Source organism: Staurois parvus, unplaced genomic scaffold, assembly GCF_062004578.1.
Source record: "Staurois parvus isolate SC_StPar_1 unplaced genomic scaffold, SC_StPar_1.0 ptg000349l, whole genome shotgun sequence".
NCBI classification, from domain to species: domain Eukaryota; kingdom Metazoa; phylum Chordata; class Amphibia; order Anura; family Ranidae; genus Staurois; species Staurois parvus.
The window spans coordinates 4862186-4887512 of NW_028318145.1; the positions used below are offsets into that span (position 1 = coordinate 4862186).

The following is a 25327-nucleotide window of genomic DNA, read 5'->3' on the forward strand; positions in this document are numbered from 1 at the left end:
GGGACCTAGTGAATGACCTGCAGAGATCTGGGACCAACGTAACAAAGGCTACCACCAGTAATACACTACGCCACCAGAGACTCAGATCCTGCTTAAGCCAGTACATGTCCGGGCCCATCTGAAGTTTGCTAGAGAGCATTTGGATGATCCAGAAGAGGATTGGGAGAATGTCATATGGTCGGATGAAACCAAAATAGAACTGTTTGGTAGAAACACAACTCGTCGTGTTTGGAGGAGAGAGAATGCTGAGTTGCATCCAAAGAACACCATACCTACTGTGAAGAATGGGGGTGGCAACATCATGCTTTGGGGCTGTTTCTCCGAAAAGGACCAGGATGACTGATCCATGTACAGGACAGAATGAATGGGGCCATGTATCGTGAGATTTTGAGTGCAAACCTCCTTCCATCAGCAAGGGCATTGAAGATGAAACATGGCTGGGTCTTCCAACATGACAATGATCCCAAACATACCGCCCGAGCAACGAGAGAGTGGCTTCGTAAGAAGCATTTCAAGGTCCTGGAGTGGCCTAGCCAGTCTCCAGATCTCAACCCCATAGAAAACCTTTGAAGGGAGTTGAAAGTCCATGTTGCCCAGCGACAGCCCCAAAACATCACTGCTCTAGAGGAGATCTGCATGGAGGAATGGGCCAACATACCAGCAACAGTGTGTGCCAACCTTGTGAAGACTTACAGGAAATGTTTGACTTCTGTCATTGCCAACAAAGGATATATAACAAAGTATTGAGATGAACTTTTGATATTGACCAAATACTTCTTTTCCACCATAATTTGCAAATAAATTCTTTCCAAATCAGCCAATGTGATTGTCTGGATTTTTTTTTTTCATTTTGTCTTTCATAGTTGAGGTCTACCTGTGATGCCAATTACAGGCCTCTCTCATCTTTTTAAGTGGGAGAACTTTTGTGGCTGACTAAATACTTTTTTGCCCCACTGTAAATCCTATATAATAATAATTTTCCTGTGAAGCACATTATTTTGGCTTACAAATCGTATTCTGACTTCTATGCATTTCCTTTGTCTCCCAAGAGGATGTTGTAGGCTGTACTGTGTATTACTAACAATGACAGATTTTGTTAAGTGTACACTGGGGTATTGTCATATAAAGATAAGCCAAAGCAGCCAGTAAAGTGCGATAAAGTGGGAGAGCCAAAAAAACACTGCAACTGAGATGCACTTTATCTGTACTATATTGCCTATATAAATGTTTACAATGTTTTGTTTTTCAATATAGTACAGGACACAGGCTGGATATTCATAAACCCTGTGTTACAGGCAGGTACCTTCAGGTGGTTGGACACTGGCAAGGGACCCACTTCAAAAGGTCAGACAAACATTTGTTCTGCCAAAGGCTTGCAAAATGCTCAAAACGGGCCTGCAAAGCATTTAAAATGCCCTGAGTGACGACAGGGCAGGGCCCTATGTTTACACTGGTTTTTGCATCTGATTCTAGTTTTATTTCAGCCACGTAATGAGTCGGCAGTCTGACCAAGGCATATTTCATGCAACTATTTCAGACTTTTCAGAACGACTAACGGCTTTAATACAGCCATCGTTGTCCAGAGCACAAAAGCATTAAGCCCCTTGTCTTGCATCCTCTAGAGCAGTTGTGGGCAACCTTTTTTTTCAACTGAGCCAAATCTCGCCAAAACCACGATTGAAATTTATTTTGAGAGCCACATTTTTAAAACTGAAAATACATAGGATGGTACACTGTTTTTAGTTTCAATAAGTTTTTATAGTAATTCATCCCCCATATAGTAATTCATCCCCCATATAGTAATTCATCCCCCATAGTAATTCATCCCCCATATAGTAATTCATCCCCCATAGTAATTCATCCCCCAAAGTAATTAATCCCCCATATAGTAATTCATCCCCCATAGCAATTCATCCCCCATATAGTAATTCATCCCCCCTATAGTAATTCATCCCTCATATAGTAGTAGTAAGTAAGTAGCAAGTAGTAAGCCAAGTCCCCCCTGTGTCAATTCACTTACCTTTGCTCCGCGCGTTCTTCTCGCCGTGTTCCCGCGCCGTTCCGGTCTTCAGGGCGGACTGTGAGAGGAGCCTAGCTCCTCTCACGTTCGTCACGCTGCCCCGCCTACACACATCCTGACAGCCAATCGCTGGCTATCAGGATGTGAGTGGCAGCGAGACTGGCCAATCATAGCATTTGATTGCGCTGCCCTGGCTGTTTTTTTTTTTGGATCACGCTCCACGGGCCGGATTAAAAGGTCCGCCAGGCCGTAGCTTGCCCATTGCTGGGCTAGCTGCAGAGTCCTGACTTTTGGGGCGGCCGCCCGAGAGGAGGGAGGGGAGCGGGCGCCCGGCACACAGAAGAGCCGCATTAAAGTGTGTAAAGAGCCGCATGTGGCTCGCGAGCCGCGGCTTGCTGACCACTGCTCTAGAGGATGTAAACATTGAGGGGAATGAAGAGGATCCAGTGTTAGAGGAGGCTGCAGATGATTTCTCACCCCCAGCCCGGCTATTTCTGCAAATTTTCTTTACCAGACACCAGCTAGCTAGTCTTTGGCAAGAAACTTGCAGATACTGCTTTCTCCCTTACTCTTGTGTTGATGCCCAAGACCAAGTAATGACACATATCTCCAGTATGGTTCCCATTTATATTCATATGTGCAGAATCTTATGGCTAAAAGCCTGTCAGCTGAAGCTGCTTGCAAATGTCACCTCACATTTATGTTATTTGAAGGAGGAAATCTATTTGGTGAGGCACTTTACAAATTCATCACAGATATCTTTGGAGAAAAAGTACCACTGACACTATGGAAGGTTTAAAGACCTCAGGGCCTTCTATCTGCTCCATCTCTCTCCTCAGGCTTCATCTTCAAAGCCAAAGCTCAATCCTTCCTTTCGGAGCAAGACTTGGGACACAAAACCTACCAAGTCTGCACTAAAACTCTTTTCACAATAAAAGGGCAAGCTCACTCATAAGAATGGGGGGACATCAGTAACAGTTTGCATTTCTGTGGATCACAAACAGGCCAGACTGGTGTGTTCAATTGGTGATTTCAAAGGGGTACAAAATAGAGTTCAAAACTCTGTTTTCTTCTCTCAACCCAATCACACTGCTATTTGGCCTATCCTCTGCACCAGAAGTGTTCACAAAGGCGCTTGCACTACTTTTTGCCCTCTTAAGAACTCAGACATTCAGGTAACTCGGGTACCTAGATGGCCTTCTGGAGGCTTCCTCTCCCCTTTAACTATCTGCATACATTCAAAGCACTATTCAGATATTTCAGGTCTTTGGATGGGTAATCAACTTTCCAAAGTCTGCTCTCCAACCTCACCCTTTCTTAGAATATTTAGGCCTCACTCTGGACACAGTCCAGGCAAAAATCTTTCTTCTATAAAAACAAAATCCTCTCTCTTAGGTCTCATTCTTGGATCTTAAGATCAAAGAAACATCCCACAGTTAGATTCTCTGAGTCATGGGTCTCAAGGTAGTCTCATTTCAGGCCATCTCCTTCACTCAATTCCTTTCAGGGCATCTCCAACAAAACATCCTGTTGACCTGGAACGAGCATGCATCTTCTCTCAATATTCTTATTCACCTCTCCAGACAAGCAAGGAACTCCTTAGCTTGGTGGATTTCCAGTCCAGCCTTAACAATGTGGAAGATGTTTCTACCACACTCATTGAGGGTGATAAAAACAGATGTTAACCTCACATCTGTTCAAGTAAGGAGTGTTCATGTTTGTGACAACTAAGGGAACATGGTCCCAAAGGAAACCCTATCAACATCCTGGAGATCAGGGCAATATAAATAGCTCTGAATTTCTGGACCTCCCTTCTTTCAGGGCCAATTGATCAAGGTACAATCAGACAATGCCATGGTACCAAACATTAAGGGGAGTGCCAGGAGGCAGGCTGCCTTAATTGGAAGTAAGCTGGATAATTTCATGAGAGGAGAAACAATGTTCAGCCCACTCACATCACAGGAGTGGACAGTTGGGAGGTAAACTACCTCAAACATCAGCTCCTGGACCCGGTGGAATGAGCCCTACATCTTCAATCTCCTATGTCAGAAATGGGGAATTCCAAATGTGGACATCTTGGAGAGGTACCCATGTTTGTACCCAGGATCTTATAGCAGTGACATTGGATACTCTGATTTTAATTACATTTTCTGCAATGTGGTCTTCTCAGTTACTATCATGTCTTGTAAAGAGCCATTTTAAATCATTTGCAGAGAAAAAGTACAAATGTCTTCAAAAAGTACTAATGTTTTCATTAGTCTTGCACCCAATACTAATGAAGACATATTCCTTCCTTCTTTGTACCCTGCCCCTAATTACTCCAAGAAGATTACTCTTCATTTTCTGGATGTTTTCAAGCTATCCGAATTTATCTAAAAGCAAAGCTTCTATAGGAAAGATAAGCACTCTCTTCATCTTGTTGTCAGGGCCTTGCAAAGGACATCCTTCAAAATCCATAATTTCCAAGTGGATAGGACAACTCATCTCAAGGACTTACATTCTAAAGGATAAGACCTCTCCAGCAGACCTGCCTCCTGCTCTCCAATGAAACCAAGACCTCCTCCTTCTGACCGTGGACGCCAAGGCCAGCAGACATGAGGACGCTAAACATCTCTTGCCCTCATGCATCCTGGCTCCACAGACTGATGGAAAACAGCCTGCTTCTGGAAATTTTCCAGCCTAAGGCCGTGCCCTTCACAGATAGGTCTCCTGTTTTGTTCCTATTTCATGATATTTTTTTGGTTATCCCAGTTTGGCCTGCCAATCACCTGACTAATAGCTGCCCTGTGACGGCAATTTCTTCTCAGAATTGTTGCATGTATTTTGGCTGCAGTTATTCTAACTCTTAAAATATTGAACATAATGGACCATTTGTTTTACTGAAGGTTGGACCAGGGCTTCACTTAATGAAGTACTATTGTCTATGCCTCTGATCAAATCACTCTGGCTTACATACTTATTGTAATATCTATTCTGCCTGAGAGGAGACAGGTCGATACTCATTGGCACCTGACTGCTTATTCTGTTACAGGACTCCTTAGCTCCACTTCTAAAATCACTTATTTATGTATCTGTCAAGTGCTGCCAACACGGTCTTTTACTTCATCTGTCTACCTCTCAGGACTCATTCCTAACTGTATCTCCTACAGGAATGTATGCAAGTTTTCATACTTTGACTTGCTTCTGATTTTGTAGTTTTTTTCCTATATAGATCCTCAGAGCTGCTGCCTATTGACAAGATGTCTCCCCTTTCATTACTTAGCAACCTTGTCCCATTGTAAGCTGGCCGATCAGTCACCCACACCTCCCTCCCCTCCCTTTCCCACCCCCCTTTTTTTGTTTTCTGCTGGCTCTGGGTGTCCATAAAGCATTGATTGTGTGATTGTATGTTAATATTAATGTAATATTTTGTTGCCTGTATTTTCCCGGAACCTCACTGCACCCCACCTAGTTTCTATCTCTGGATACTCCCATTAGGGATATCCAAGACACGTAACACTAATTTTGGGCGTGGGTTTCTCCTGTCTCACTTTAAAAAAAACGGACACTTCCCTGTCTCTCGATCCCGCAGTTTCCTCACCACAGCCCGTTTCACTGGCACGCTGTGTTCCCGATGCCAGCATCTACAGTGTGGGCACCCAGCTGTGACAGCTTGCGGCTTCACAGCTGGGTGCTCACTACGCATGCGCGAGTCGCGCTGTGCTTTGTGAATGGTCCCCTAGTCTTCTGGGACCCGTCATGTCCCAGAAGACTATGGGGAGGGAGGGGAGGACAACTTCCGCCTCCAATCACCAAGGCACTTTTCAATTTCAGGTACCCACTCCCCAAACATCCTTAAGGACCAGACCTTAAAGCAGAACCTGGGTGGAAGCTCCGCTTTAAAGACAATATTGCCTGTCTGCAAGAAACACACTATACAACCTGCTCTACTCCCAAAATTGGCAGAAATCAAAGAACCTAATGGTTGTTATTTGCTCTTAACAGGGTACTTACAGGCTACTGAGGTCACAGTGGTCTCCTATTATGCACCTAACAAAAATCCAACTCTTTGTCCAACCTCCTACAGGTTGTGTAGACACATAAACAAGGTACACTTGTACTACGACACATGGATTCCAGTCAGGTCTTATATCCTTAGCTAGACAAATTGGAGACACTTGGAGGGAATGCAGCCCTGCTCACTATTATTATACCTTCTACTCCCACCACCACAGTGTTTTCACCTGCATAGAGCATATCTTGTCAGTGGTCCTCTTCTCGGGTCCCCGGACAGCTCTCCTGGCCCCTCCCTCCTCCCAACTGCCCCCAGAGGAAGCAGCTTGTCCATTTACACAGACAGCCATGGCTCAGCTCCGCCCCCTCTCCTTATTGGCTCACTGGCTGTGATTGACAGCAGTGAGAGCCGATGGCTCTAGCTGCTGTCTCAGCCAATGAGTAGGGAGAGTCCCCGGAGAGCAAAGGCTCTCGTGCACATCACTGGATCGCGATGGGGCTCAGGTATGTATTAGGGCAGGCTGGGGGGCTGCTGCACACAGAAGATTTTTTACCTTCATGCAAAGAATGCATGAAGTTAAAAAAAACTTTGAGCCCTTGCAACCACTTTAAGAACTTATGCATTGTGATATGAGGCATAGTCACTTTAAAAAAGTGTAAGGAAGTACTTAGAGTGGGGAATATATCTGCTGCAAAACTGTTATGTATGTGACCGCTTTCCCCACAGTTCAGTATCCCTGGCCCCATTCAGCTATCGGCCATGAGATTCTCCGGCTGAAAGCTAAATAAAATCAAAGGAGCCGAGGATAGCAGTGATGTGATTATCCAAATATAACAATGCCCATATTTTGGAGATGACTTGTCAATGGGTGGGTGGAGCGTGATAGAGAACTGAGATGCTGATTCCACATCAGGTCTTCTTGACTGTTGTTTCACAGTGCACAGCAGTGGGTAGATTTGAATGCCGCTATTGGAATGAATAGCAGTTATGGATCCGGCCACTGCCATTCACTGACAATCAACAGCCAAGCAGACCTAATGGGGAACTAGTCTATAAATTGCGCATCAGGCTCCTCCCACCTCACTACAAAATTCCTTGGCCGTGCATCTGTCCATGTGATGGCGCAGTGGCCAGGGAGGGAAGGATAAAACTTGGTGCTGAACTGGACAAATTTTGATCCGTGTTTGGCCAGCTTTATTCTTGTTGTTTACCTTTGGTTGGGAAGTTCATTGTTTGGAATGTGCCCTGTTAGTCTTCTATTTATTGTTTTACTTTATGTGGCTCTCATTAAAAAAAAAAAAGAAATCCATCCCTTCCTTATCCTTCTATACATTCACACCTCCTTGCTTCATGACATCATGATGCCTCCACTTGAAGTCTTCTGGACCCAATGAGATGATGTATTTTGATGGACTCTTCTTATTACACTGCAGTCCAAGAAAACTCCAAGGACGCCAGGCCCTGGTCTTTTAGTTTAGTTTGTTTTAAAATCTAATTGTGTGATTCAGGAGATCCGCTTAGAAAATTCTATAAGAATGCACCTTGGTAACAGATGCAATAATAGCAAATGATTGATTTGTGGTTGCTGAAATCTTTCTTAACGGAAAACAAATATATGTAAGTGTGGAAGATAGAATGATATGTAGGAAAAATAAATGCATGGCTCACTGTTCTGTTTTGTTCTCATGGTTTACTTTTAATGAAGCAGAGTGAAATGTGTTGCTTTTACACCCTCTATTAAGAGTTGTTTCCATGATACGAAATGGAAGTAATATGGAATAAAACATTATTTGGCAAAACTGATTTCTTGCTTGCTTGATGCTGACGTACCTATGAAACAGCAGCCTTAGGACAGCAGGATTACACAATTGAAACTTGCTATTTTGGCTTGAACCTGTTTTTATTACAGGCTTAGTAAGTGTAATCCTATGACTTTACAGGTGTGGCTACATTATTCTATCTCACGGGCCCACTAATGTGATATTTACGTTTCCCAATCCAATTACCCACAGAACTTCCTATGCACAGCTTGTATTGGCCGTCATCTTTATTTTCCTAATGTTTTTTTCATGGGATTTCTCTTTTTATCTTTTATTAGACCTGGCAAAATGTACCAATGTTATTTAGAAAGTAACAGTCAGGCTCCAAATAGTTTCATTGTAATGTGTGAAATGCCAAGTTTGTGTATATAAGGTTTTGCTTCCCAAAGAAAAGGGCACTTTAATACCAGTAAAAACAATTCAGCTGATTTTTTATAAACTGAAGAAATAACAGAGGAGGTGATGCACATAGCACATATGCCTCTATTGTAAAGCCATCTATAGGGATATACAACCCCCCCCCCTTTTTCAAACCACTCACAGCCTGTAAAAAAATCTTCTGAAGTTGTTGGTTCACTCACTTCAGTCTGCCAACCATTTCCCTCACTGATGCTCTTTCTGGTTATGGAGACTAAAAATCCAGCATGGCACACTGTGCTCATGGGAACTGTTCATCACACCATGCAAGCTTCTTGAGCCTGAAAGGGAACCCACCATTGGACAGCCAGGAGGAAAAATCCATGTCCTCAGCTCATCCCTCTATCATGAGTAAAATATTTGTTTTTTTAACAAACATAGCAATTGGTCTAGAGGGTATTCATTCTAGAGTTATAGGAAAACATAGTTTGTAATGTATATATGAAGCAGAGTTAAAGCCCACCTACAAGATAAAGTAGCCCCACTTACATCCCTCCCTCCCACTGATGACTGGGTTAAATAAAAAAAAACTTTTCTAAATCCCTTTTTTCACTTACCTTAAGCCTCAATCACATGATCATCCAGAGCCAGTTCTTTCTCCTATCAGTTTACTTCCTAGATGGGGTCCTTCTGTGTGTCACTGCCTTCGTGATGTGAACAGTTCTCTTTGTCTAGCCAGCAGAGGGGAATCTAAAGAACCACAAGATGACTGACGTTGGACTGAGGGGAATAAAGAGGATGGTCCGGTGAGGGTAACATATGGCACTGGACTAGCAGTCCTTGCAGGTAAAACTGGCATCAGTGAGGGACTTGGAATGGGGGGTCATCTTGCAGAACCGCTTACAAGAGAGAGTCTCTGCCCACCTAAAATGGGAAACATCACAGCCATATTCGATAAAAATAACCCTGCCAAAGCTCCTAGGTTCTTGTGCTTCCTCTGACCTAACAAGATCACCATAACATTTGTTACTTTCCTTTAAGGCCTATGTGCTAGTTTCAGAGGCTTCCCAGGTGCATTCTGCCATGACTCAGGGGCCGTGAACCTGGAGGAGAATAGTATCTGGGGTCCTTCCTAGCTAGGTTCTTAGTATAGGGAACCTCTCACCCTCCTTTTTTATGTCTTTACTCCCTCTTCAGGGGGAGAACCAACTAGTCCAGGTAGGTATGGGTTCTGGTTGAACCTCCTTTTGTCCTGCTGGGTGAGTGTGTGTGCAGTGTTCTGATTTTTGTGGCTAGTTACCTGGAATCCTTTGGACCTCTGCAGGGGGCAGTGAGTATTCTGGAGTATTGATGTAGTGGTGTCTGTAGGAGCAGTAGTGTCTGTGGCTGGGGATGTTGGTTGGCATGCGCAGGGTCTCTGGGCTTTTCCCTGCCAGAAGTGATGCTTCTTTCAGCATTAGCTGATGATGCACCTCTGGTGCACAACTTCCGTAATCGCTGGCCTACAGGCAGTATGAAACAGAGTCCAGGGGAGCCAGCTTGCTCATTACTACTGAACAGAGCAGTAAGAGGCATGGCGCTGATCCAGAGAACCATATAGGGACTTGTCGGATGGACAAGAGCCAAGGCGGGCTTTCAAGGTGAACCATTTTGGAGGCAGACTTGGTATTCTTGCAGGCTAGTTATATTGAAGACTTGGACAGCAGCGGCTGCAGATCTGGGGGATCACCCTGCTAGTGGCTTCAAGATAGAACACCGGTTACATATCATGGCATATCTCTGCCTATTTTTTCTTGTTTCTGTAGAGATGGCACAGTACAAGTATGTTGTAAGGGGCTGTTGTCTCTCATACACGGTGTGGCTATGCATGCTGACACTCCTGGTGTGGTTGCAAGGTACGTTTTTGGAAATTATTTGGGTTTTGGTTATTGATGGCTTATGCTTTTCTGTTGTAGACTAAAGCCCCTGAAACCAACAACCCTAAAGAAACTAAAGTGGGTAGCTTTCATAAGAAGAGATGAGCTTTTTGCAAGATCAGGGTATCAGTTTCTTGGGAAAAACCACTGTGTCAACCTTGTACCGATAAACTAGACAGGAAAGGAATTTCTACTTTCTCTAAAAGTGGACTGCTTAAAGGAGAAAATGTCTAGTACATTGCAATCTTTCAGGAACCTGGTACAAGGATTTGTCTCCTAAACTCCCATACATAGTACCTCTTCAGCCTCGTCTATGAGGGCAGTTGTTTTGTACAACTATTCTGCAAAGCAGGGTATGGTAGAAGAACCAGAAGGCATGTGTGATTCTTCCCCTGAGTCAGAGGAAGGAGAGCTGAGGGAAGACACTGAGGGAAGATATTTCCCACTGATGAGACAGAAGAGCTTCTCAAAACCATCCATGATACACTGAGTTTTGAGGAGAAGAAAGAATTATCTGTACATGATCAGCTTTAAATGGGCCTTTAGTCCAAACAGCTGTGCACATTTTCTGTGCATCCAGCTCCTAAGGAAACCATCTCAGCAAAAAGGAGGGAGCTGGACAAAGGCCTTTTTTTTTATCTTGGCAACTTGAAGAAAAGGTTCCCTTTTAAAAAAAATGATGCAAAGTTCCTGAATAAATGCCCAAAACTGGATGTGTGTCTTTTGAATGTATCATTAAAAAGTTCAGATTTATTATTCAAAGATGCAGGGGCTTTGAAAGATCTAATGGACAGGAAGGAAGAAGGATTCCTGAGAAGTTCTTGGAAAGCTGGAACCGCAAATTTCAAATTAGCCCTGGCTATAGCTTGTGTAGCGTTTTCAATTGTTCTCCCACTTAGAATCAGACACTCCTACGGAACCGATTCTAGATTCCCTGGCGTTTTAAACAGAGCAGTAGCATATATAGCAGATGCTTTAATGGAATCGGTCACATTTATGGCAAGATCCACAGCTCTGATAATTGTGGCCAGAAAAAAACATGGTCAGGGAATCCAGCTTGCCATTTTCAGATGGGCTATTTGGAGCAAAACTGGATTCGGTCCTTGAAAGATCAGTAGATAAAAAAAGAAGGGATTTCTGGTTCCTAAAAAGCAGCAAGCGAAAAAACGTTTTTGTCCCTTTTAAAAATTAATATCAAAAGAATTTTAAGAATCACTGCCAGAAGAAGACATTATCTTATGAAAAGGGAAAGGATAAAGGGTTTTTTTTTTGTAATCCTTCCCAACCCAGCAACAAATCTCAATTACTCAGCTGGTCGTGTGTGTGTGTGTGTGTGTATGTGGGGGGGAGGGGGGATTAGGGACCTTTCTCCCACAGTGGCAAATAGCAGCAAAGAACTTCAGCTCTAGATCTTATTTTCTGTGGTTACTATAGAGAGTTCAATCACAAGCCTCCTTTAAGACACTTAGTCCACTCTCCTGAGGGATCAACAGTCATTTACAGCTGTACTTCAAAAGATGGTCATTCAGAGAGTGGTCAGTGTAATTTCCCATTCAGAATGAACGGGGGGGGGGGGGCGATGAAGGTGATGAGAGACGTTATCCTTGCGTGTTTTTGCGGGAGAATTCCTCATGGAAATTTCGGATGGTTTTGAATCTAAAACTGGTAAGCATTTGGTGAGATACAAAAAGTTCAGGATGGAATGGGCATGATCACTAACAGGCCTTGTATCGTTTATATGGCCACTTTGGATCTGAGGGATGTTTATTTACACATCCCTGTCATGGAGGAATCCAATACATTTCTGAGATTTCCAGTGTGAGGGCCAAACGAAGCGCTATATTTTCAATTCAATGCTCTGCCTTTCAACCTCTTGTTTGTTCCAAAAATTTTTACCAACATTTTGTGGAAGCTTTGATAAGCCTAAGGATGCAAGAGATTATTATTATTATACAGGATTTATACAGCACAAACAGTTTGCTCAGCGCTTCACAATATAACGGGAGACAATACAGCAACAATACAGTTCAATACAAGCGGGAGCTTACAATCTAGGAGGGAGGGTGTCAGGGCAGGAGCTGAGGAACGGACAGGCAGGCCTAACAATGTAACGCACTGGCTGACGACAACCACCACCCACAGACCAAAGTCCCTCAGGGCGCGGAGTCTAAGTCCCAGGCTGCCCTTCACCAGGGCCCCTGATGGTGGGGATGGACTTGACGCAGCCAGGAACCAGGTCGCGGCCCCCGAGACACCTCAGCTGCGGTAATGGCTGCCGCCAATGGCGTGTAGCTGGTGGAAGAGACAAAAGAGTAGTCAGACAAGCCGGGGTCAACAACAACAGGACAGAACAGTACAGGACAGCAGACGAGAATCACAGGTCACGAGCCGGGTTCAGCAACAGAGGGTCAGATCAAAGGAGAATACAAAGAATAGTCAAGACAAGCCGAATCAGATACCAGGAGAGTCACGAGAGTCAGAACAGAGTAACAGCAACACAAAGACACAAGTGCAAAGAGCATGTGCGGGCCACAGGCTTATATGTCATCAGCCACACCCCTCTGGAGGATGGACCACAGAAACCTGAAGGCATAAAAGGGCTCCCATCATGCACAGCAGAATCCAAGATGGACACCAGCACATGAAGTAACATAACCACAGGAAAAAGGTAGGACCTTGACAGTACCTCCCCCTCTAGGGCCCCTCCCCCTCCGCGGCTCAACAAAAGGTTTCTGAGGAAAGCGGGTATGAAAAGCGCGGAGGAGGGCAGGAGCATGGACATCCGCGGAAGGAACCCAGGAACGCTCCTCGGGACCATAACCGCGCCAATGAACCAGGAACTGTAATTGACCGCGCACCAATCGAGAGTCCAGGATCCGGCTCACCTCATACTCCTCATGACCGTCAACCCGGACAGGACGGGGCCGAGGAAGAGAGGTAGTGAAGCGATTGCAGATCAGAGGTTTCAACAGGGAAACATGAAAGATATTGGAGATCCGCATCCCAGACGGAAGGGCAAGTGCATAGGCCACCGGATTCACTTTGCGGAGAATGCGGAAAGGACCGACAAAACGGGGAGCCAGTTTGGGTGTGGGCACCCGAAGATTGAGGTTGCGAGTAGACAACCACACCCGATCGCCGACCTGGTATGAAGGAGCGGGCAACCGTCTGCGATCAGCCTGGAACTTCTGGCGCTGAGCTGAGTCCCTCAAGGCCCTCTGGATCTGCCCCCAAGAAGAACGCAGGGCAGCAAGATGGTTCTCCACAGCCGGAATGTCCTGTGGTGAGAACCTCTCAGGTAATACCGCGGGTTGAAACCCATAGTTGGCCATGAAGGGAGACATCCCGGTGGAGGAGTTGACCGCCGAGTTCCTGGCAAACTCTGCCCACGGCAGGAGATCGGCCCAATCATCCTGATGGTCTGAAATATAACACCGAAGGAATTGTTCTAAGGCCTGATTGGAACGCTCCGCAGCCCCATTGGACTGCGGGTGGTAGGCTGATGAAAAGGAGAGACTAATACCCAACTGGGAGCAGAAGGCACGCCAGAATCTGGACACAAACTGACTCCCGCGGTCTGAGACAATCACCTTAGGTAACCCATGCAGGCGAAAAATCTCCCTGGAAAAGACCGTGGCCAGTTCCTGCGCTGTGGGTAATTTCCTGAGTGGAATGCAATGGCACATCTTGGAAAACCGATCGACGATCATGAGGATGACCGTATGACCCCGAGACACCGGGAGGTCTACAATAAAGTCCATCCCTAGATGTGACCAAGGACGCTCCCCATTGGGAATGGGTTGCAGAAGACCCAAAGGGAGATGCCGTGGAGACTTATTCTGGGCACAGATCGAACATGCCGCTACATAAGAGGCAATGTCGGCACGGAGGGTTGGCCACCAGAATAAGCGAGAGACGACCCAACACAGCTGGTTCTTCCCTGGATGCCCGGCAGTTTTGGCGTTATGGTAGGTACGCAGCAGGCGGGTGCGCAATCCCTCGGGTACGAAACATCTACCCTCCGGCCTCCCGGGAGGAGCATCAGTTTGAGCCGCCAAAATCTGCTCCCCAAGGGGAGAGGTCAGACTGGTGCGAATGGCAGCCAGGATCTGATCTGGAGGTATAAGTGAGATTGGCTCAGAGTCCTCCCTGGACAACTCAGAGTATTGCCGTGATAACGCATCAGCCCTGACATTCTTGGAACCAGGCAAATATGAAACCACATAGTTGAAGCGTGACAAGAACAGAGCCCATCTGGCCTGGCGGGGTGTCAATCTCTTGGCCTCCGAAAGATAAGTCAGGTTCTTGTGATCGGTAAGAATGAGGACCGGAACCGCGGAACCCTCGAGCAGGTGCCTCCATTCCTTGAGAGCCAGAATGATGACCAACAACTCCCGATCTCCAATCTGGTAGTTGCACTCAGCCGAGGAAAGCTTCCTGGAGTAGAACCCGCAGGGAAGTAGGGGTCCATCGGGCGACCGACGCTGAGACAGGAGAGCCCCTACTCCCGTCTCGGAAGCATCAACTTCGAGGACGAAGGGCAACCCAGGATTGGGATGCGAAAGAATCGGAGCCGAAGCAAAGGCAGCTTTCAGAGCCTCGAAAGCTCTGATGGCCTCGGATGGCCACTCGTGAGGGTTACTCCCCTTCTTGGTTAGGTCAGAGAGAGGCTTTGCCAATGTGGAGAAGTTCCTGATGAACTTCCGATAGTAGTTGGCAAAACCCAGAAAGCGCTGAATGGGCCGAAGACCATTGGGACGAGGCCACTGCAGAACTGCCGCAACCTTCTGAGGGTCCATGGAAAATCCCTCCGCGGAAATTATGTAGCCCAAAAAGGCAACCTGGGATCGATGGAACTCGCACTTCTCGAGTTTACAAAAGAGTCCGTTCTCACGCAATCGTTGCAGCACCTGCTTAACATCCTGGACATGGGACTCCATGGAGGTAGAGTAAACCAAGATGTCATCCAGGTAAACCACTACGCATTGCTGCAACAAATCACGAAGGACATCGTTTATGAATTCCTGAAAGACCGCGGGCGCGTTACACAATCCGAAGGGCATCACCAGGTATTCGTAGTGCCCAGTTCTAGTGTTAAACGCGGTCTTCCACTCATCCCCTTGTCTGATCCGTACGAGGTTGTACGCCGCCCTAAGGTCGAGTTTGGTAAAGACCGTTGCTCCCTTAAGGCTCAGAAATCAAAGGAATTGGATATGCATTTTTAATGGTAATCCGATTGAGACCCCTATAATCGATGCAGGGCCTCAATTCCCCACCTTTCTTCTTTACGAAAAAAAACCCCGCTCCTGCTGGGGAAGTAGACTTACGAATGTGCCCCCGGGAAAGCGCATCCACCACGTACTCCTCCATGGCCTTATTCTCCGCAACCGAGAGAGGGTACACCCTGCCACGTGGAGGAGTGGCCCCGGGTTGCAGGGATATGGCGCAGTCGTAAGGACGATGCGGTGGTAAGGTACCAGCGCGTACCTTATCGAACACGTCCCGGTATTCCCCATAGTCGGTGGGCAACGCAGAGTCCGAGGAGGCACACAATACCTTAACCGGCCCCCGGATGCACCCGGCCCCACACTGTGGAGACCATGAGAGAATCTCGGCTGTTTGCCAATTGAAGGTTGGATTGTGCCTCTGGAGCCAGGGATACCCCAAAACCACCGAATAGTGTGGGGAAGAAATCACCTGAAAACAGGCCAACTCCCTGTGAACAGCCCCAATGGCTACCTCTATTGGCAGGGTCTCGTGGGTAACCTGCGGCGGCTGCAGGGGCCTGCCATCTATTGCTTCGAGAACCAATGGGGCAGCACGAGCCTGCAGGGGAATGGAGTGCTGCGCAGCAAACGAGCTGTCCAAGAACAACCCACCGGCCCCAGAGTCTACCAACGCCTGGGCCGTCACCGAGCCCCCTGTCCAAGAAAGGACCACGGTGATCAGTGGCTTATCCTTGCGGGACGCCGGGGATGAGGAAACTCCACCCAAGATCTGTCCCCGACATGATCTCAGGTGCGAGCGTTTCCCGGACGGACCGGACAAGACTGCCGAAAGTGCCCACTGAGGCCACAGTACAGGCAGCGACCCTCCCGACGCCGAGCGGCCCGCTCCCCCTCGGAAAGGCGAGCAAACCCCAGCTGCATGGGTTCCCCACCAGACAAGCCATCCCCAGGAGGCGTGGGAGGAGAGGGAGGAACGGGTGGGACAGAAAACGCAGGTGCCAGTCGATTGGAAGGCCTCCGCAGGCGTTCCTTGAGTGAAGGCCTCTCCCTGAGCCTGGTGTCAATCAGGATCAGGAAAGAGATGAGCTCCTCCAACACCACAGGCAGTTCCTTAGCTGCAATCTCGTCCTTCAATGAGTCAGAAAGACCATGGGAAAACGCAGCCACCAGAGCCTCATTGTTCCAACCGACCTCTGCCGCCAGGGTACGAAACTCTATAGCGTACTCGGCCACGGTCCGTGAACCCTGATGCATGGTCATGAGCAGCTTGGCCGCCGAGGCGGAACGAGCCGGTACGTCGAATACCCTACGGAAGGCATCGACAAAACCAGAAAAATCTTGAATCACCGGGTCGTTCCTCTCCCATAAGGGATTTGCCCAGGCCAAGGCCTTGTCTGAGAGTAGTGAGATGAGGAACCCCACCTTTGACCTCTCAGACGGAAAGGCGTGGGGTATTAATTCAAAATAAATACCCACCTGGTTGAGGAACCCACGACACTGACTCGGCTCACCCCCAAAGCGCTGTGGAAGAGGGGCTGAACCGGTCATACCTCTGGACACCGCGGGTGCCGCATCAGCCGCGGCGGTAGGCACAGCAAGCGGAACGGCATCGGAAGCGACCACCGGAGCGACAACCGGCCTAATAACACCAGGAGTAAGGTGCGCGGTGCGTGCAAGCAGAGTTTGCAACGCCTGAGCGAACTGATCCAACAGGTGATCCTGTTGATCGAGTCTGGCGACTAGCATTGGGAGCGAAGGCGTGCCTGCACCGTCAGGGTTCATGGCACTTGTGTAATGTCAGGGCAGGAGCTGAGGAACGGACAGGCAGGCCTAACAATGTAACGCACTGGCTGACGACAACCACCACCCACAGACCAAAGTCCCTCAGGGCGCGGAGTCTAAGTCCCAGGCTGCCCTTCACCAGGGCCCCTGATGGTGGGGATGGACTTGACGCAGCCAGGAACCAGGTCGCGGCCCCCGAGACACCTCAGCTGCGGTAATGGCTGCCGCCAATGGCGTGTAGCTGGTGGAAGAGACAAAAGAGTAGTCAGACAAGCCGGGGTCAACAACAACAGGACAGAACAGTACAGGACAGCAGACGAGAATCACAGGTCACGAGCCGGGTTCAGCAACAGAGGGTCAGATCAAAGGAGAATACAAAGAATAGTCAAGACAAGCCGAATCAGATACCAGGAGAGTCACGAGAGTCAGAACAGAGTAACAGCAACACAAAGACACAAGTGCAAAGAGCATGTGCGGGCCACAGGCTTATATGTCATCAGCCACACCCCTCTGGAGGATGGACCACAGAAACCTGAAGGCATAAAAGGGCTCCCATCATGCACAGCAGAATCCAAGATGGACACCAGCACATGAAGTAACATAACCACAGGAAAAAGGTAGGACCTTGACAGAGGGGTTAGTGGTACAAAAGGTAGTAACTGTGGGGGATGGACTGGTAGGAGTAGAAGAGTCCATTATTAGCTGAGGGCAGGATAGGCTTCCCTGACAAGATAGGTTTTCAGAGATCGCCTAAAAGTGAGCAGAGTAGACGATAGTCTGATAAATTGGGGTACAGAGTTCCAGAGGATGGGGGAAGCTCTGGAGAAGTCCTGGAGATGAGCATGGGAGGAGGAGACAAGGGAGCTAGAGAGCAGGAGGTCGTGCGAGGAGCAGAGAGTACGGTTTGGGTGATATTTGGAGACAAGATCGGTGATGTAATTTGGGGCAGAGTTATAAATGGCTTTATATGTTATTGTTAATGTTTTGAATTTTATCCGTTTGGTAACGGGAAGCCAGTGGAGGGTTTGGCAGAAAGGGGTGGCAGATACAGAACGGTTAGTAAGGTGGATGAGTCTGGCAGCAGCATTCATGATAGACTGAAGAGGGGATAGCCTGCGATGAGGTAGGCCAATGAGGAGGGAGTTACAATAGTCAAGGCGAGATATAACAAGGGAGTGAATAAGTTGCTTAGTGGTTTCCGAGGTTAAGAACGGGCGTATCTTGGAGATGTTGTGTAGGTGAAGTCTACAAGATTTGGACAGCGATTGAATTTGGGGCTGAAAGGACAGATGGGAGTCTAGGATTACACCTAGCACCCTGGCATGAGGGGAGGAACTGATGGTTGTGTTATTGATCTTGATGAAGAAGTCAGGGGAGGGGGCATGGGCTGGAGGGAATACTAGGAGCTCAGTTTTTGAAAATTTGAGGAAGTGGAGTGACATCCATGCCGATATGTCGCTTAGTAGGTTAGTAATGCGAGCGGAGACTGAAGGGGTGAGGTGAGGAGTAGAAAGACAGATTTGTGTGTCATGAGCATAGAGATGGTACTTAAAGCCATCGGAGTTTATCAAGTGACCAAGGGAGGAGGTGTAGATGGAGAAGAGTAAGTGTCCAAGGATGGAACCTTGAGGTACCCCTACAGAAAGAGGGAGTGGAGAGGAGGAGCCAGAGTTATAGGTAATGCTGAAGGAGCGCTGCGATAGGTAGGAGGTGAACCAGGAGAGAGCAGAGTCTCGGAGGCCAAGAGAGTGGAGTTTTTTGAGGTGGGGATGGTCAACAGTATCAAAAGCCGCAGACAGGTCATGTAGTAAGAGTGTGGAGTAATGGCCATTGGTTTTAGCAGTTAGTAGATCATTAGTGAGTTTTAGTAGGGCAGTTTCAGTGGAGTGTAGTGAGCGAAAGCCAGACTGTAAAGGGTCAAGAAGGTTGTTGTCAGTGAGGTAGGAGCTCAGGCGATTGTACACTAAGCATTCTAAGAGTTTAGAGGTCAACGAGATCAGAGAGATGGGTCTTAAGTTGTTCAGGTTGGTGGGGTCCAGGGAGGGCTTTTTAAGTATGGGAGTGATGTGTGCATGCTTTAGAGGGGAGGGGAAGGCACCATTAGAGAGGGAGAGATTGAAGATGTAAATGAGGGAGCATAGGATGGAGGAAGAGGGTGACCATAGTAGTTGTGAGGGGACAGGATCCAGGGGGCATTTAGTGAGACGGGCTTCTGAGAAAACCTTAGTGACCTCTTCAGTAGTAGCAGGGTCAAAAGAGGAAAGTGTTGAGGGAGGTTTAGTATAAGGTATGCTAAGTGGGATGGATGTCTGTGCAGCGGCAATGCCCCTACGAATTGCATCAATCTTGTTTTTGAAATGATTTGCAATCTCGTAAGCAGTAAGTGAGGTACTGGGTGGAGAAAGTAGGGAGTTAAAAGTGGAGAAGAGACAAAGCGGACTGGATGATAAGCTATTGATGAGAGTGACAAATGAGGCTTGTTTGGCAGCATGGAGGGAGGAATTGTATGTTAAGAAAGCAGATTTATATAGGGTGAATGCTTGGTCAGATTTGGTTTTATGCCACAATTGCTCCAGCGCACGACTAGGTCGTTTAAGATTTCTGGTGTTGTTAGTCTGCCAAGGTTGTAATGGTCGGGGCCTGATACTTCCTGTTATTAGAGGAACAAGAGAGTCTAGTGTGGATGAAAGCAAACTGTTGTAGACAGCAGTGGCCAGGTCAGGGCAGGACAGGGGAGAGATTCTGCGGTCAGTTACAGAGTGGAAAGGAGCAGGGTTCAGGTTGTGAAGGTTTCTGTGGGTAATTGTTTGCTGCTTTAAGGGATAGGTGTTTGAAGATGAGGATGTGAAGGTGATGAGATTGTGATTAGAGAAAGGAAAGGGGGTGTTTGTGAGGTTGTAGGGAGTGCAACCATGGGAGAAAACAAGGTCTAATGTATTCCCATCAGAGTGAGTGGAGGACTGTGTCCATTGTGCTAATGCAAAAGATGAGGTTAGGTTGAAGAGTTGGGATGTAGCTGTGTTGTTGACATTAATGGGGATGTTAAAATCTCCAAGAATGATAGTGGGTAGTTAAGAGGAGAGAAAGTAGGTAGCCAGGCGGAGAAATCATCAAGAAAGCCGGACACCGGTCCAGGAGGCCGATAGATCACTGCAATCCTCAGAGAAATGGGAGAAAACAGCCGAATGCAGTGAGTCTTGAAAGAAGAGGATAGAGAGGGAGGGTTAGGGAGGACTTGAAAGGTGCTCAGTGGGGATAGAAGCAAACCAACCCCACCTCCTTTCTGACCACTGGATCTGGGTGAGTGGATCCAGAGAAGGCTTCCATAGGAAAGTGTTGCAGGAGGTTTCTGTAATTGCTGGTAGGTTAAGGGAGCGGGAGACAAAAAGGTCATGGACAGAGGTGAGCTTATTACAGACAGAGCGGGCATTCCAGAGTGCACATGGAAAAGGGAGGGTGGTTTTTGGGAGCTCAGGGACTGATATTAAATTGAGGGGATTGCAGCTATTCCTGGAGGAAAGAGGGTGTCTGATGTGGGGGTGAAATAATGGAGGGCCAGGGTTTGGGGAGATATCCACAGAGGTTAGGAGAAGAAGGGTGAGGAAAAGTAACATGGGAGCGGGATGTATACGAGTGTACATGCCTTCCAGTCCTGTTGTTTGGGCCAGCAGGTGAGTAAAGTATCAGCAGGAGGTGATGAGATGGTAGCAGTGAAGGTGATATGTATAGGTTTTGAGGTGGAGTAGAGGGGTAAAGAGATGAGAGTTTGGGAACGCAGGATAGTAATATGAAAAGGAGGAGTAGAGGTGGCATTTTAAAAGGTAGATGGAGTGGGACTCAGACTTGTAGGAAATGTGTCCCAGGGTGTTTGCTTGCAGTCCATCCAGTGTACAGTAGAGTTTGTTGTTGTATCTTCCTGCTGCTTGGGTTATCCTGCTTTAGTTCAACTGCTGTGTTCAACTGCATCTTCACACTCCAGCATAAACCACACTCACACAGAGAACTGCACCCCATCTGTGACTGTGCCCCCCATCTGTGACCTTCCCCCATGAGCTGGTCTAAATTTATAGGGAGATGGTCAAATGAGCAACTCTTCTCCGCCCCAATTAGGAACTGATAAGGATCTCATGAATTGGGGGGGGGTGTTTCTCAAAGACAGACCAGCCACAGACACAGGCCAGAGTCATAACAGAAGTGCAAGAGGAGGTGAGAATCAATCACCACAAACAGACCAAAAGATATACACTAACAGCTCTGAGTTTTGCAGAAAGTTACAGTTTAAAGTGAAGTGGAGATGAGAGCAGCAATTTACCCAGAGATAGCAGAAGTCAATGCGTTGCTGAAGTTAGTTTAGAGTGGAGATGAGAGCTGCAATTTACCTGTGAAAAAGCAGAGAAGCCATGATTAGGGTGCTGTGTTCATCTGCATCTTCACACTCCAGCCTAAACCACACTCACACAGAGAACTGCACCCCATCTGTGACTGTGCCCCCTGTCTGAGATGGAAATCATTCCGTACCTGGATGATCTGATGTTCCATGTGGAGTCAGAAAGCATCTTAAAAGAGAGCTTAGATTTTGATCAGATGACTGCCCTCCCAGAAAGTTAATTGTTTTGGGTTACATGGTCAACTCCATGTAAACCAAAATTTTTCTCACGGAAGAATAGATCAACAAACATGTAGAAGGTTTCTGTCTTCTTATACTAGCATTAAAACTGTAAATCATGAAGGTGATGAGAGTGTCCAAATAAACCAACCCTAACAAAAAGGAAACTATAGGCTTATTAAAAGTACCACAATTTCATGCATGTAAAATATCTAGTTTTATTAGTACTAATATTAAAACGTATAGAATAAGACAGATCAAAAATGTTGCTAATAAATTCAGAGTGTACACCTGCTACCTCATACATAACATCAAATAGAAGTTTTTAACTTGATATATTGGATTACAGTATTGACGACTTGTTACTTCCTCCAACACGTTTCATGGGTCAAGGCCCACTTCATCAGGGAAATATGAAGTAACAGAGACTCTAAAATTGTAAAACCAAATATCTGCACCAATAAACCAGAAAGTAAGGCTAGCAGAGGATCCTCTTATCAAGAGATTCTTTATAGTAAAAAGTAGAAAACCACTGGCTAAGCAATTTCCTCCATGGGATCTGTTTACCATCCAAAGAGGATTTCTGCTACCTCCTTTTGAGCCTATAGACAATTTTACTATTAAAGTGCTAGTTACTTTGGTTTCTGCAAAAAGAGTGAGCAAGATCCATGCACTCTCAACTGTAAAACCTTACAGCACAATACTTTCAGATGAAGTTTTTCTGACTTTGGACCCATCTTTTTTGCCTAAAATGGGCAACTGACTTCCATACATCTCAGGAAGTCCATTAGTTCATTTTGTGAAAATCCAGCTATTAACAAAGAAGCAGACTGGTCATTAGAAGATATTTTCTGGCCTTCTTAGAGCTAACAAAACCTTGGAAGAAAATCAACTGGTATGCTTGTGGTGTTCTCTGTGGCCAAGAAAGGAGCCAGTGCATCCAAGAATACAATCACATAATTGGATTAAGACTGCTATTCATATGGCATAGCAGTTACAATCCGTAATTCCTCCAACAAGCACAATGTAACTGTGCATTCTATTAGGGCTTTGGCCGCATCATGGGCAGAAAAAGCAGGGGCATCTCCTACCTAGATCTGTAAATCAGTCATCCGGACAAGTTTTAAGACCTTTGTGCATCACTTTGGGGTTGACCTTTTCCAGCTAGGATCAAGCTTTCAGGAGGAAGGTGCTACAGGGTGTAGTCCCACCCTAGAGATATTTCTAGCTTCTTCTCGTAAGCTGTCTTGGAAGACAACTTGGGGGAAAAAAGAGTTACCTGGTAACCCAATTTCTGGACATCTTCCAGGACAGAATATATCCCCCCCCCCTTTTTTTGTTATCTTGGTTTGGAGACGTTTTATGTGCTTGTTTTTACTGCCTTCAAGTATAGTCTAGTAGTTAGAGGCTTTGGCAGGGGCAAATCTTTTTATCTAATGTGAATGTTGTGTTTCCTTTTTAAGGTGGGCAGAGATTATAAAATCTCTCTTGCAAAATTCTCTCATTGTTCTGGAAGATTCCCGAAATTGAGTTACCAGGTAATGAACTCTTGATAAAAGGATAAAAATATGAGCGCTAGGTAACAAGCCGCTTGCATGAAGGTGAAACCTCTGACTTCAAAAATGACACATACACTACACTATATTGCCAAAAGTATTGAGACACCTGCCTTTACACACACATAAACTATAATGGCATCCCAGTCTTAGTCCGTAGGGTTCAATATTGAGTTGGCCCACCCTTTGCAGATATAACAGCTTCAACTCTTCTGGGAAGGCTGTCCAAAAGGTTTAGGAGTGTGTCTATGAGAATGTTTGTTTGACCATTCTTCCAGAAGTGCATTTGTGAGGTCAGGCACTGATGTCAGACGAGAAGGTCTGTCTCGCAGTCTCTGCTTTAATTCATGCCAAAGGTGTTCTGTTTGGGTTAAGGTCAGGACTCTGTGCAGGCCAGTCCAGTTCCTCCACCCCAATCCAAACTCGCTCATCTATGTCTTTATGGACCTTGCTTTGTTCACTGGTGCACAGTCATGTTGGAACAGCAAGGGGTCATCCCCAAACTGTTCCCACAAAATTGGGGGCCTGAAATTGTCCAAAATGTCTTTGTATGCTAAGGGCCAAGCCCACAGTATCTGTCCCTAACAAACCGCTCACTGTACCTCTTTAATCTTGCAGACTCAGCCCTGCAACCAGCTTTTGCTGCAATTTCAGTATGTCAAACTGCAGCTAACTGGACAATGACAATGAACAATCAACATGACCCTGCAATTATACCTTTTGTGCAAGGCTCAAGACTACCATGAAGGGGAGCCCTCACTCCTAAGAGTGGGGGACGTCTGTTAAAGGTTGCCTTTCTCTGGGTCACATATGTACCAGACCTGTGGGTTCAAACAGTTCTGCAAGTGCAGCCGCAAGACTGGTTCAATGGATTTTACTCAAACCTGTTCACAGTACCAAATCCAAATGGGGGCATTCATCGTTTTCTCTGGATTTAAAATCCCTCAGTAAATTCCTTAAAATCTTGCAAATTTCACATGGAATCTGCAAGGGCAGTATTTGCCGCTTTGAGATGAGGGGAATACATGGACTTCTAAGATGCCTATCTACATATTATCAATTACCCACCTCATCAGCACTTGCTGTGCTTCACATTGGCAGATTACCACTTCCAGTTTGTTGCACTACCATTCGGCCTATCCTCTGCTTCCAGAGTATTCATAAAGTTCTTGGCACCTCTGCTTGCCCTGCTCAGAACTCAGGGCATCCAAGCCACAGGCTATCTAGGACAGTGATTCTCAACTTTTTTTCAGTCAAGGCACCCTTTAAAATGATGCACAGTCTTGGGGCGCACTAATCAAAAATATAAAAAAAACAAAGGTGGTCTTCTGGTTTAGTGGTCAGTAGTTTGTGAAGCAGAATTCAGGGGCCAGAAGTTTGTGAGGCAGAGTTCAGTGGCCAGAAGTTTGTGAGGCAGAGTTCAAGGGTCAGTAGTTTGTGAGGTAGAGTTCAGGGGCCAGTAGTTTGTGAGGCAGAGTTCAGGGATCAGTAGTAAGTTGAGTTGAGTTCAAGGATTAGCAGTGACTAATGCAGAAATACTCTTACATAAAATAAATTATAGCTGTGCGGGTGCCTGACCTGTCCTTAGCAACCAGTGGTTGCTCGGTTGGTGGGACAAGGGTGGGCAGTCTGCACAGAGTCAGTGTTTGGAATGCTGTATTTGCCCTAGACTGGCATAGACAAGTAGCCAAATTGCTTGATCCAACTGCCTGCCTTCAAAGTTGGGGCAACTTTTAAGACTTTTGCCATGACAACCCTGGGGACCTTAGACGTCACCCTTATTGGGAGAGAATTATCTGGACAACTTTTTTCTGAAGGGCTCCTCTTCTTTGCAGCTATCAGAAAATGTCCAGAAGACAATTCAGATGCTCCAGGCCTTTTGCTTGGTGATCAGTTTCAACAAATTTGCTTTCCACCCTTCCCTTTGCCTGGAATACTTGGGTCTGTTCCTTGACATATCTCAATCAAATGTCTTTTTACCAGAAAACAAGGTTCTGTCTCTCAAAGCACAACCTGAAGAATTGAGATCCAACAGATATCCCACATTG

General features: G+C 46.5%; 1 protein-coding gene across 1 annotated transcript in view; it reads left to right on the forward strand.

Moving 5' to 3' along the window:
* LOC149456761 (propionyl-CoA carboxylase alpha chain, mitochondrial-like) overlaps positions 1–25327 on the forward strand; it is a gene marked incomplete at its 3' end in the record, with an annotated part of 701434 nt that overhangs the window by 520665 nt on the left and 155442 nt on the right. The gene's annotated exons all lie outside the window — the stretch shown is intronic.